The sequence below is a fragment of the Eurosta solidaginis genome, chromosome 2 (genome assembly GCF_040869045.1).
Source record: "Eurosta solidaginis isolate ZX-2024a chromosome 2, ASM4086904v1, whole genome shotgun sequence".
Classification (NCBI taxonomy): Eukaryota; Metazoa; Arthropoda; class Insecta; order Diptera; family Tephritidae; genus Eurosta; species Eurosta solidaginis.
In genome coordinates this window covers 200,545,839-200,559,757 of record NC_090320.1, presented here as the reverse complement: position 1 = coordinate 200,559,757, position 13,919 = coordinate 200,545,839, and positions in this window count along the sequence as shown.

Below are 13,919 nucleotides of genomic sequence, written 5' to 3'. Positions count from 1 at the left end.
TCAGCTGTAACTACAGATGCACGATTATTATAGCTTCTCGCATAGCCATATGCGCGTGTATATGTGAGTGGTACTTCCACAGATGATTTCCTACATTTGGGAGTATCTCAGATATATTCATGTGTTTCCGCGTTTCTCTCCGCTACTTGTATGGACATATGTATAGACAAAATGATTTATTTGTTGATGTGCATACAAGTCACTGCTTAGTATTGGCTTAGAGATGATAGTATACCTTAGCGTTGCTAATATTCGTCACAATATGCTCCATTTGTTGACACCCGACCACCTCATTTCCCTTTTTTTAACCTTACGACGTCGTCCAGAGAAGAAACAGTCTGAAAAATTTTTATCCTTACGGAAAGACTTGAAACGATCACTAGATAGACGCAAGAGTGACGATTTTGTTGTATCTCCTTAAGTACCTCGGGCCATGCTTGGTCAGACTTAACTGCGATTAAATGAGGCTATATGAGTTATGTTGAGTCGAAGTACCAATAGCTAACTGGTAATTTGGCTCATGGGTAGGTCGAAGTTTGACAAGAAGGTTGGAGGAGGTGTTTTCTGTCAGAAGCTCGGTGTAAGCCGCACATTAAAGTAACCTGAGCAATGCAGCGGAAGGCTCTACAGTACTACCATGGTTAGGGTATTCAACGTCTACACTGGTGCGGCTTAGGAAAGTCTAAGTGCAACTATGGTGCGATTGGAATGCTTGAACTCACTTGAGGTTGCATCAAACTATTTCAATATTCATGTATATTGGAATGAGTAAAATTTAACAAGGGATGACGGAAGACCGTTATTTTATTATTAAGGGCAACTGAGCCCTAAGCGAAAGTATTTCGGCGTTTGCTCACTGGGATCTTCGAAAGACTATCTTATTTGAGTTCATCGTTGCCATGCAAAGGTTTCTTAATAGCCATAGCAAACGTCATCATTATGTGGTAATACAACACACCTGCATATTGTCCAAGTGAGTTTCCCTTGCCAGAGTGTCTATCGCTCAACCTAACCTAACCTAAAGTTTGAACTTCTTCCTACCTGAAGCAACACACGATCTAGCATTGGAAATCGTTCATATGCAACCTTATTGTCCTGAGTCGTAAAATATTGGAGGGTGGAGCTGTGTGTAGAAGTCCACGAAAGTGGGGAAAGCTTCTGACCGTCATTCACCTGGGAATGGCCAGAGCGATTCTTTTGCATGCGGCTCAAGCAGCTCACTACTGCCGGTCGCTTGCGGCCAAGTATCCTCTGGTGAGCTAATGTGAGAAGGCGACAGCCTGGCTAGGCCACTCTGGCATAATCGGTTTAAGGGCTAGCCGGGGGAGATCTCATCGGCAGCGTCTGTAAACCTCTAGGTGCGGCTGCAAGCTGGAGTCTGTCTTGGAGCAAGCGGCTCGCTATATAAACGTGAAAGTAATATTTTCAACCCCGCTGAGCGGGTTGTGCACTGGGCTTGGGGCTCGCCACGTAAAACCATACTCCAATGAAATATAACAACAAGCCTCGGATAAATACACTCTCTATTGATGACGATCACGGCAAACGTTGGAAGGACAATGAATTGAGGGCATGCACCTGGAACGTTCGCTCCCTGAATGGGATTGGTTGATGTCCTCGTCAAAGCAAAATCTGACATCACCGCCATTAAAGAAATGCGTTGGGCGAAACAAGGAAGAAAGAAGATCAAAAATTGTGACATCTATTGGAGTGGCCATACGAATAAGCGCAGTTTCGGCGTCGGATTGGTGGTGGGAGAAAGACTTTGTCGCCAAGTGCTGGCATCCACGCTGTGGACGATCGTCTCGCCGCTATCCGAATAAAAGAAAAATTTTTTAATATATCATTCATCTGCGGCCATGCATGGTCATATCCAGCACGAGGTTCATGCATAAAAAGATACATCAAGCTACATTGCTGGTTCCTGATCGAAATACTCGCAATCAGATCGATCACGTTGTAATAGACGGACGGCATGCCTCCAGTGTTTTACATGTGCGCACGATCCGAGGACCTAACATCGACTCGGACCATTATCTCGTTGCAGCCAAAATACGCACCCACGTCAACGCGGCTAAAACCAAGGGTCAAAAAACATAAGGAAAGCTAGACGTCGAAAAACTTCAATCACAACAGACTGCCAATGATTTCGCAACTCGACTCTCACACCTGCTCTCTGAGAGCACAACTCATCCTGAAGGAATACAGGAGCGGTGGGAGCATACCTCCAAAGCACTTCGTACTGCCGCCGAGGAAAAAATTGGTTACCGGCGACCAAGAAAAAATGACTGGTACGATGAAGAATGCCGCGTTGCAACCGAAAGAAAAGACGCTGCCTACAGGGCTACGTTAAAAGCGAGCGCGACAAGAGGAGTGTGAAAACGCTATCGTGAGTTGAAAAGGGAAGCGAGACGCCTTTTGAGGAAGAAAAAAGCAGAAGCAGAAAGGCGTGAGTGCGAGGAGCTTGAGCTGCTAGCCACCAGGAATAACGCCCGAAAATTTTACCAAAAAATACGGCGACAGACGGAAGGTTTTAAGACCGGGGCAAACACTTGTAGGAACGAAAACGGCGACCTTGTAACTGATATCCAGAGAGTGCTTAGGTTATGGAGGGAATACTTCTCTGCTCTCCTAAATGGAGGCAGCAATTCACCGCGCAGAGATGAAGAACCCGATTCCGCAATCGATGATGATGGAATATATGTCCAACCGCCCGATTATGACGAAGTTACAATAGCAATAACCAGATTGAAAAACAACAAGGTCGTGGCCGCTGATGGATTGCCTGCGGAGCTACTCAAGTACGGCGGCGAGGAGTTGGTAAGGCGCATGCAGCAGCTTCTTAGCAAAATATGGGCGTTTGTGTTTTTGTTCCTTGGTTTTAGCCGCGTTGAGGCGGGCGCGTCTTTTGGCTGCAACGAGATAATTGTCCGAGTCGATGTTAGGTCCTCGGATCGTGCGCACATCTAAAACACTGGATGCATGCCGTCCGTCTATCACAACGTGATCGATCTGATTGCGAGTATTTCGATCAGGAGACAGCCATGTAGCTTGATGTATCTTTTTATGCATGAACCTCGTGCTGGATATGACCATGTTTCGAGCACCGGCAAAGTCAATCAGCTTCAGTCCGTTAGGAGAAGTTTCATTATGTAGACTGAACTTTCCGACTGTAGGGCCAAAAACACCTTCTTTGCCCACCCTGGCGTTAAAGTCGCCAAGCACGACTTTTACATCATGACGGGGGCAGCGCTCGTATGTGCGTTCTGATTGTTCATAAAAAGTGTCTTTCACCTCATCGTCTTTCCCCTCTGTCGGGGCATGGGCGCAGATGAATGATATATTAAACAATTCTGCTTTTATTCGGATAGCGGCGACAAAGTCTCTCTCCCACCACGAACCCGACGCCGAAACTACACTTATTCGTATGGCCACTCCAATAGATGTCACAATTTTTGATCTTATTTCTTCCTTGCTTCGTCCAACGCATTTCTTGGATGGCGGTGATGTCAGATTTTGCTTTGACGAGGACATCAACCAGCCGGGCATCTGCACCAATCCCATTCAGAGAGCGGACGTTCCAGGTGCATGCCCTCAATTCATTGTCCTTCAAACGTTTGCCATGGTCGTCATCAATAGAGAATGTATTTATCCGAGGCTTGTTGTTATATTTCATTGGAGTATGGTTTTGCGTGGCGGGTCCCAAGCCCAGCGCACAACCCGCTAAGCGTGGGTGAAAATATTACTTGCACGTTTATATAGCGAGCCGCTTGCTCCAAGACAGACGCCCGCTTGCAGCCGCACCTAGAGGTGTACAGACGCTGCCGATGAGATCTCCCCCGGCTAGCCCTTAAACCGATTAAGTCAGAGTGGCCTAGCCAGTTTGTCGCTTTCTCACATTAGCTCACCGCTAAACGGATGTTTAGGATACTTGGCCGCAAGCGACCGGCAGTAGTGAGCTGCTTGAACCGCATGCAAAAGAATCGCTCTGGCCATACCCAAGTGAATGGCGGTCAGAAGCTTTCCCCACTTTCGTGGACTTTTAAACACGGCTCCACCCTCCATATATTATACTTATTACATATAATAAAAGTGTTTTGTGAATTGTTTGAGTTTGTTATTGTTTGGTTGCGTCAGTTAAAATTCTGAATATCCCTAATGTTTCTTGTTTGTCAACGAAAAATTTCTGCTTTTGCGCTTCATTTAATGCTGTGCAACGCCAACACAAACATATTAAAATTTGGAAATAAACATATCTTGTCATTAAGTATTTGTCCACGCTATGCATCTTCTAGATGAGCCAATGCGAGGGCTACGAATAAAATTGTTGTGCTGGTATTTTTATACTCAGTTGAGCAGAGCTCACAGAGTATATTAAGTTTGATTGGATAACGGTTGGTTGTACATATATAAAGGAATCGAGATAGATATAGGCTTCCATATATCAAAATAATCAGGATCGAAAAAAAATTTGATTGAGCCATGTCCGTCCGTCCGTCCGTCCGTCCGTCCGTTAACACGATAACTTGAGTAAATTTTGAGGTATCTTGATGAAATTTGGTATGTAGCACTCATCTCAGATCGCTATTTAAAACGAACGATATCGGACTATAACCACGCCCACTTTTTCGATATCGAAAATTTCGAAAAAGTGCGATAATTCATTACAAAAGACAGATAAAGCGACGAAACTTGGTAGATGAGTTGAACTTATGACGCAAAATAGAAAATTAGTAAAATTTTGTACAATAGGCGTGGCACCGCCCACTTTTAAAAGAAGGTAATTTAAAACTTTTGCAAGCTGTAATTTGGCAGTCGTTGAAGATATCATGATGAAATTTGGCAGGAACGTTACTCTTATTACTATATGTACGCTTAATAAAAATTAGCAAAATCTGAGAAGGACCACGCCCACTTTTAAAAAAAAATTTTTTTAAAGTAAAATTTTAACAAAAAATTTAATATCTTTACAGTATATAAGTAAATTATGTCAAGATTCAACTCCAGTAATGATATGGTGCAACAAAATACAAAAATAAAAGAAAATTTAAAAATGGGCGTGGCTCCGCCCTTTTTCATTTAATTTGTCTAGGATACTTTTATCGCCATAAGTCGAACAAAAATTAACCAATCCTTTTGAAATTTGGTAGGGCGTTAACTGTTTTCTGTGAAAATGGGCGAAATCGGTTGATGTCACGCCCAGTTTTTATACACAGTCTTCCGTCTGTCCTTCCGCATGGCCTTTAACACGATAACTTGAGCAAAAATCGATATATCTTTACTAAACTCAGTTCACGTACTTATCTGAACTCACTTTATCTTGGTATGAAAAATGAACGAAATCCGACTATGACCACGCCCACTTTTTCGATATCGAAAATTACGAAAAATGAAAAAAATGCCATAATTCTATACCAAATACGAAAAAAGGGATGAAATATGGTAAGGTAATTGGATTGTTTTATTGACGCGAAATATAACTTTAGAAAAAACTTTATAAAATGGTTGTGACACTGTAGGGTTATCTACTTTGTAAAATATACTTTAATTTTGTAAATTATTTTTTATGTTATAATACTTTTAATCTTATTTCAAAATGAAAATGTTCTAGTTAGATATTTTTAAAATTTGTAAAAAGTGAAAATAATAAATAATACATAGAATAAATTTATTTAAATATATAGTTTAACACTATATATTTATGGCGATCCTTCCATCGAACCAAAGGAATTTTATAAAAACTATTTTTCGTGTTATTTATTAACAAATTTTCCTTAATACCCATCCATCCGTGACGACAACAAACGAGGAATTCATTCAACAAAATAAAGATAGCGATGATGTGCGCCTGAATTGGAATGTGTGGCCATCAAGTCGAGTCGATACGGAGCTCTTGGTTGTGCCGCAAACGTGTCTTTGCCAGTCAATTAAGGAACAGCAGGATCTACCGCCTATGCAATATTCGATGATGTAACACGTCTGTATAGAATAAACTGGGACATTTCTGGACTAAGAGAACAATATAAAGAATTTGATGTCGAAGAAAATTATAAGATATATGTATATGACTCGCTTGCGTTCAAATCAATTAATCAACTTTTTTGGAATACTTATTTGTTTCACGTGTGCTTGTTGTACTTTATTGCTCACAACTACTGAAATTGCTAAAGAAGATCTTATCCTTTACTTCGCATTAATCATATAAGCTGTTACAATCTTATCTCCTAATGTATGGACAACGATATTATCACGTTATATTTGGATTTTACATTCAATCTCAATATCAATTTATGATTTTAACTCCAACATCTACCTGCCCTCAACATTTGGTGAGCTATTTTGTTCAAAATATTCTTTTTTAATAAATTTCGTTGTTAAATCTTTCGTTGAACCAATTTATAAACAAAATATTCAATATATATTTTAATACAAATTATTGATAAAATTGTTAAATATATACAAAAATGTAATTAATTTTTCTAAATTATAGTTTCGTTAAGTACATTTTAATTATGTACACTCCTTCTCCAGTTTATTTTCAAAAATATTTATATACAATCATTATCATTTTACAACAACGACATACAAACTCCACAATACAAATAGATTCATATCTAAATAATAACCTCATTTTCAATCGAAAATTACACAAGACACTACAAAACAAAGCAATAACTTTGATTTTTAAAATAAAATAAAAAAATTTTTACAATTTTAAAAAATCTCTAAAGATTTCTTAAAATAATTTTATCGACATATTTTGTATGTATCAATTATTTCATATTGAAATTAAAATCATATAAAAACTCAATATTAAACTCATTAACATGACACGAATCATGGACAATTTCATATCACCCTCAAACGAATTAAGGAATCAACTTTTCATTCCTTATCAACAACTTGGACATACATTATGCAGAGTACAATTATATATTGAACATATATTCTGCATAATACAAGTTTTTAATTTTTGAGTAATTGTGCACACAGAGTTTCATCTACTATCATTCAACCTCATTCTAGGTTCTTCAAACATATTATAATTCACAATATTTAACAAACAGCTTTTAAATTATTTTTAACCTCAACAACATAGCAATAATACACCCAAACATTAATATACATAAAATATTAATACAATAAGTAAACAATAACAACAACTAAAAATAAACTATCAAGTACATCGAATCATCAACAGATTGAGTACTTATATCAATACCAACATAAACTTATAACACAATTAACACAAAAATACATTTCTCAAATTTCTGACAATTTAAAACAAAAAAATACCATATATCTACAACACAAAATTCAAACATTTTTCAAACTACAACACAAAACTCTTACAATAATCAATATAAACTGTAAATTAACATTAAAAAAATAAATATTTCGTTTCACTGGAGGGGGAGTATATGTAGGGTTATCTACTTTGTAAAATATACTTTAATTTTGTAAATTATTTTTTATGTTATAATACTTTTAATCTTATTTCAAAATGAAAATGTTCTAGTTAGATATTTTTAAAATTTGTAAAAAGTGAAAATAATAAATAATACATAGAATAAATTTATTTAAATATATAGTTTAACACTATAGACACCTACCATATTAAGTAGAAGAAAATGAAAAAGTTCTGCAGGGCGAAATGAAAAACCCTTAAAATCTTGGCAGGTATTACATATATAAATAAATTAGCGGTATCCAACAGATGATGTTCTGGGTCACCCTGGTCCACATTTTGGTCGATATCTGGAAAACGCCTTCACATATACAACTACCACCACTCCCTTTTAAAACTCTCATTAATACCTTTAATTTGATACCCATATCGTACAAACTCATTCTAGGGTCACCCCTGGTCCACCTTTATGGCGATATCTCGAAAAGCGAACACCTATAAAACGAAGGCCCACTCCCTTTTAAAAATACTCATTAACACCTATCATTTGATACCCATATCGTACAAACAAATTCTAGGGTAACCCCTGGTCCACCTTTATTGCGATACCTCGAAAATGCGTCCACCTATAGAACTAAGGCCCACTCCCTCTTAAAATACTCATTAACTCCTTTCGTTTGATGCCCATATTGTGCCAACAAATTCTAGGGTCACCACTGGTCCACCTTTATGGCGATATCTCGAAACGGCGTCCACCTATGGAACTAAGGATTACTTCCTTTTAAAATGCTCATTAACACCTTTCATTTGATACCCATATCGTACAAACGCATTCTAGAGTCACCCCTGGTCCATCTTTACGGCGATATCTCGAAAAGGCGTCCATCTATAGAACTTAGGTCCACGCCCTTTTAAAATACTCATTAATACCTTTCATTTGATACCCATATCGTACAAACGCATTCTAGAGTCAACCCTGATCCACCTTTATGGCTATATCCCTAAATGACGTCCACCTATAGAACTATGGCCCACTCCCTCATAAAATACTCTTTAATGCCTTTCATTTGATACACATGTCATACAAACACATTCCAGGGTTTCCCTCGATTCATTTTCCTTCATGGTTATTTTCCCTTATGTTGTCACCATAGCTCTCAACTGAGTATGTAATGTTCGGTTACACCCGAACTTAACCTTCCTTACTTGTTTAAATTAAAATAAATTTTCGGTAGCATCTTTGATACAATTTTTTTTTTACGTTTTGGAGCCACTCCTTTTAAGGTTAGTATTGAATTTTCATATTGTAAACAGGCAAGTTATTTTGAAATTGCTTACTGAAAAACAGTAAAATTTTAAAATTTTTGGCTTTACCAGCAATGAGTTTTTTGTCGGATTGGAATTTTGGTTTACTGCTTAAATTTGGTTCTAATATTTCAGCAACAGAAAATAAGAAAAGCAAACACATTTTTTTTGTTTTACTTCTGATGTAACTCACCTGTCGTCGGCAACAGAAAACAAATTTTGTATTTTACTGTGGATGGAAGTATTTCATAATCAATTATTTTTAAGTAAAATTTTTTAGTTTTTTAACAGCCGAAATAAGGTTTCGAATTACTTACTGAAAATAAGCAAAAGTAAAATTTGCTTTACTAATTTTCAGCGGCAATATTTGATTTTCAAAGGGACATACAAACAATTGTACATTATATATATGTAGATCGTACTGAAGCAATAGCCTTTATGTACAAGTATGTCTATCTGTTTTTATGTTGTTTTAACCTCCGACACACATATACATATATGCATGCTGTTACTGAAAAAAAGATAAATACGTACGTACAAAATGTGACCCTGTCTCTCGAAGATTCTGAGCGTGATACGTAGTAAAGGTTTACACCGATAACTTTTTTGGCGGTGGCGACTTAGAATCCATTGTATATCGGGCACTGCCATATTTACCACAAATAATTTTGTTTAATGTTTAGGAAAGGTTTCCTTTCTTCATGTTCAATTAAGATGACTTTTTGGCCATTTTGCGCTTCCACCGGTAGCTTGTTTCATGTACTGGAGTGATTCGGAGTTTTTTCCAGCACCAAAGCATGGCATTCCAATGTAACGTGGCTCAATATCTCGCGGATCGTTCAAGATTTGTCATCCAATGAGTAGCTCCTTGTGGAGAAACTGTCCTTCATTCATTTACTCCAGAGTGGCTTCGACCCTAACCCCGGTCCTAGAGACTAGCACTGCCGCATCTACCGAAAAAATACATATACCTAAAACGGGCACATATATGTCACATGCAAATCGCGATTTTTTAGGCTAACTCCTAATACTTGTCGTTGGCGCGATTTCTTTAAAATACATATGGATCCTTTCTATTCACAATCAAGAGCTCTTTACGCCCCGTATAAGCGCACCTCCGCTCCTTTATCGCCTATTAGCACAAAAGCTGGTCTGATAGCCAGACCAAATTATCGTTTGTTGCTAGCGCTAAAAAGCGCCTCCAGATTTTAATTTTACTTTAAGAGATACAATCTCACAAGCTCGAAAAGAAACAATCCCGAGCACCTACTTTTCCAGCACAAACTTCATGTGAGACAAGATCATAAGACGCCTCACACTGTATTTGTATTTTTTTTTCAGTGCATCCCTGTATATGTGTGTCGGAGGTTAAAACAAGATAAAAAGAAGATATACCTACTACCGATCAATATATCGTACAATTGTTTGCATGTCCCTTTCAGATATTGCCGTTGAAAATTAGTAAAAGCAGTTTTACTTTTGCTTATTTTCAGTAAGTAATTCGAAACCTTATTTCGGCTGTTAAAAAGATGATATAAAAATTTTAAGGACTACCTTTATATAAATTGACCAAAAAATAAAAAAATAAATAAATGTAAGGCGCGGTAACCTCCGAAGAGATCTAAGGCCGAGCGTCGTGCTCCTCTTGATTTTACCTACGAATTGGCCGGACGGGATCTACATGTTTTATGCCGACTCCGAACGGCATCTGCAAGGCAGATGAGTTTTCACTTAGAGCTTTTCATGGCAGAAATACACTCGGAGCGCTTGCCAAACACTGCCGAGGGGCGACCCCGCTTAGAAAAACTTTATTTCTAAAATTTAGCGTTGCTTTGCCCGGGGTGCGAACCCAGGGCATACGGTGTGGCAGGCGAAGCACGTTACCATCACACCACGGTGGCCGCCGACCAAAAAATAGAAGGCAATTTTTCCTTTAATACAGACATATTCTTGTTGATTTTTGACTAAAAAACTTTAACAATAGCTCTTGTAAAAGAATTTTGGAATTTAAAACTATAAAGGTGGAGCTCAATCTTTCAATTTAAGGCTAACCATGTATTTGGGATTAACTAATTGATTATTTAAAATTTAAACATGCGCTCTACCTTTATAATTTTAAATCCCAAAATTATTTTACAAGGTTTGTGTTTTGTATTTGCATTGTGTATCGCTATGGTTAGTTTCACAGCTTTCAGCTATTCAATTTATACATCTAAAAATCGTGCACTGAGGGAAATTCTTGGGCTGCTATATCATTTTTGCTATTGATAGCGACATATTTCGTGCGATATCTATTTGGAACGGATCCACTATCAAATCTCATTTGCATCTAATAAAAAGTTGTATCGCAATTTTTTTTTTGATGGGACTCAACTTTTTTTATTGTATAAGAATAATATTTATGGACGGCACTGTACCATTTCATATTGGCGTGAGAGCAATATTACAACTTGTTGAAATGCTTTTTGGATAAAAAATTTTTTTGTATTTCATTTATTTCAATATTTCTCTGAAAATTTCATGACATGCCGTAGCCTAATGGTAGAGTACTGGGCTCATAGCCCAGACGAACATGGTTCGAAAAATGCTGAAGCCAAATCTCAAATTAAATTTTTTTTTAAGAAATCCGAATTTATCAATAGTTAATTGATTTCCTACTCATACTTTGTTTGGATACCAGTTCAATACTGATTCATCATTCGTACAGTGATAGCATATCCATATTTATTGATGGGACAGGATTAACAACTTTTATTTAATGTAGTATCAATAGTTGTGGGTGATCGAGCCACAGATTTCCCTCCGTGTGGTGAAAGTTGCGAACGCCTGAAAAAACTTTAAGGCCCAACTCCAAGCGCGTTCTTTCAAATTTTCAGGCGTATGCGACTTTTACCACGATTTTTAGCTGTGTATATTGAATAGCTAACAAACGTGGTGGAATTCTAGAACGCCTGCAACGCCCACGAGGCTATCCATGGAGTTCTGACTTAACTCAATAAGCATAACAATTTTTTTCCGGCAGATTTTAGAAAATTTTAAAGCCTAGTAACAACATAATTTATTTAGAGAATTAGCTCTTGGCTGTGGTGCATGACCACCACTAATAGTTCATTCACCAGAACCCGTGATTCACCTCTTGTTAGGTCATTTCCCCCAAAAATTCACCATAGAAAATCAAAGTGTAAGAAGCTTCATGATAAAGAATAGTGGGTTAAGCGGCTGATAGACGAACGAAAGCCTAAAATTAACTGAATTGATCGCCCTTCGACGAGGTGGAATTCTACAACGCCTGCAACACTCAGGAGGCTAGCCATGAAAATATGGTAATCTTCTAAATAGTTCGACTTGTACGTTACGTAGCTCAAATTTTTTGATTAGACATTGCACTATCACCGAGTTTTAAACTATATTTCAGGTTTCAAGTCTCTAGATATCCAGCAAGTTAGTTAAAAATCGATTGCAAGATTCCCAATTTAAAATTAGTTTTCTCAATATCTCGATCCATGCGACACCTAGCGATTTTTTTGGATAAAATATTGCACTGTCACCGGGTTCTAACTTACGGACCAAATTTCATGTCTCTAGCTCATCGGGAAGTTACTCGAAAATCGATCGCAACATTCCCCCCGTTTTTAAAGGATTTGCAGTTATCTCACTTAGCGCGCCACCTAACGGAACTTTGTTTTCTATAAGTTATATTGTCACCGGGTATTGAACTATGTGCTAAGTTACAAGTCTCTAGGTAACCGGGAAGTTAGTTAAAAATGGATTGAAAGATTCCCAAATTAAAATTTATTTTCCTAATATCTCGATACATGCACCACCTAGCGGAATTTTAGGATAAAATATTGCACTGTTACCGGGTTCTGACTTACGGCTAAGTTTCATATCTTCAGCTCACCGGGAAGTTACTCAAAAATCGATTGCAAGATTCCCCTCGTTTTTCAAAGATTTGTAGTTTTCTCACTTAGCGCGCCACCTAGCGGAATTTTGTTTCCTGTAAATTGTATTGTCACCAAGCCTCGAACTGCGTGCCAAGTTTCAAGTCTTAAGGTCACCGGGAAGTTAGTTAAAAATGGTTTGAAAGATTCCCAAATCAAAAATAATTTTCTTAATATCTCGATCCATGCGCCACCTAGCGAAATTTTTTGATCAAATATTGCATTGCCACCGGGTTCTGACTCACGGCCCAAGTTTCAAGTCTCTAGCTCATCGGGAAGTTAAAAATGGATTGAAAAATTCCCAAATTAAAATTTGTTTTCTTACTCTCTCGATCCGCGTGCCACCTAGCGAATTTTTTTTAATAAAATGTAACAGTGTCACCGGTTTCTGACCCACGACCCAAGTTTTAAGTCTCTAGCTCATCGGCAAGTTACTCAAAAATCGTTTTTGAGGGATTTGTAGTTATCTCATTTAGCGCGCCCCCTTTTGGAATTTTGTTTTATGTAGATTGTATTGTCACCAAGCCTCGAACTGTGTGCCAAGTTTCAAGTCTCTAGGTAACCGGGAAGTTAGTTAAAAATAGATTGAAAGATTCCCACTTTAAAATTTATTTTCCTAAAATCTCAATACATGCACCACCTAGCGGAATTTGTTTGATAAAATATTGCATTGCCACCGGGTTCTGACTCACGGCCCAAGTTTCAAATCTCTAGCTCACCGGGAAGTTACTTAAAAATCGATCGCAAGATTCCCTGCGTTTTTTCGGGGATTTTCGTTTATCTCGATTATTCTGCCACCTGGCGGCATTTTGTTTTCCACGAATTGTAGTGCCATCGACCCACAAACTATGTGCTAAGTTCAAGTCTCTGGATCACCGAGAAGTTAGTTAAAAATCGATCGCAAAATTTCCATTTTAAAATTCATTTTCTGTATATCTCGATCCGTGCGCCACCTAGCGGATTTTTTTCACTTGCATTGTAATGTCTCCCAGATCTGAACTATGCTCTAAGTATCAAGTGTCTAGCTCAACGGGAAGTTACCGAAAAAGACTTTTCCGTGGGTCAAAAATTCGTATGGAAATGAGGGGACAAACATGAAAGGTATTTAATATAAAGGTAGTAAAAAACTGAAATTTTTTTTTTTTTAATTTATTTAATAATTTGGGAAAAATTTAAACAACGTGGCATCAGGACGGACAAGGCGACAGCTGTTTCGATTATACCTTGTAAATCTCTTCAAAGCCTTTTCTCCCGGGAGTGGGAGT